The following is a 1030-nucleotide window of genomic DNA, read 5'->3' on the forward strand; positions in this document are numbered from 1 at the left end:
TCATTGCGGTGGCTTCTCTTGTTGCGGAGCACAGGCTCTAGGTGTGTGGGCTTCAGTAGCTGTGGCTCACGGGCTCTAGAGCGCAGGCTCAGTAGTTGTGGTGCACGGGCTTAGTTGCTCTGTGGCATGTGGGATCTTCCCGGACCAGGGCTTGAACCCATGCCCCCTGCATTGGCAGGCGGATTCTTAACCACTGTGCCACCAAGGAAGTCCCTCCTGCCCATTTTTTGATTGGGTTATTTGGTTTTTTGTTGTTGAGTTGTGGAAATGTTCTTGATCTGACAGCTTGGGAGGACGCAGTCCACCTTGAAGTTGGCTACTTCTCTTCCTCGTCAATTTGATTTTGACGTCTCCAGTGTTTGCACAGGACCAGATGTCAGGTGGACCTTCTTCAGTCGTGAAATATGCACCCAAGCTTCAACACCTTGTAATTTGACCGAGGTATTAGTGATCAAGAGTACTTAGTAGGGTCCTTTTCATGAATCAGACTTTTGCAAAGCATCAGAATAAAACAACTGTCTGTGATAAAAGACTTTAAAATGCCCATGGTTAAAGATTGGATGAGAGTTTATTATAATGGACTTGATAAGGAAATCTGGTTATTTATGTGATATACAAACTTTTAAGATCATAACTGGAATTAGGACTGATAATGTACTAGGACACAACAGATTTCTAAGAATTTCATTTAATTTCTAAAACACCTATGTTAATAACATGCATCGATACAAATATAATCTAAGAAAGTTTAACATCACTTCTTATTTGATACTGCTTCCCATGTAACAAGTCAAATAAATATAATTAGCTCAACATCTTATCCAGTGAGTGACAAATCCTTTAGATTTTCCTGGGCCCTTTTGGAAGGCTTAAAGTAAATTTGAGCTCAAAAGACTACATTTAGGTTTGTTTTTTTTTTTCAATTGAAGTGTGGTTGATTTACAATGTTGTATTTGTTTCTGGTGTACAGCAGAGTGATTCAGTAATTTGTGTATACATTCTATACTTTTTCAGATTCTTTTCCATTATA

This window comes from Physeter macrocephalus, chromosome 17 (genome assembly GCF_002837175.3).
Source record: "Physeter macrocephalus isolate SW-GA chromosome 17, ASM283717v5, whole genome shotgun sequence".
Lineage (NCBI taxonomy): Eukaryota > Metazoa > Chordata > Mammalia > Artiodactyla > Physeteridae > Physeter > Physeter macrocephalus.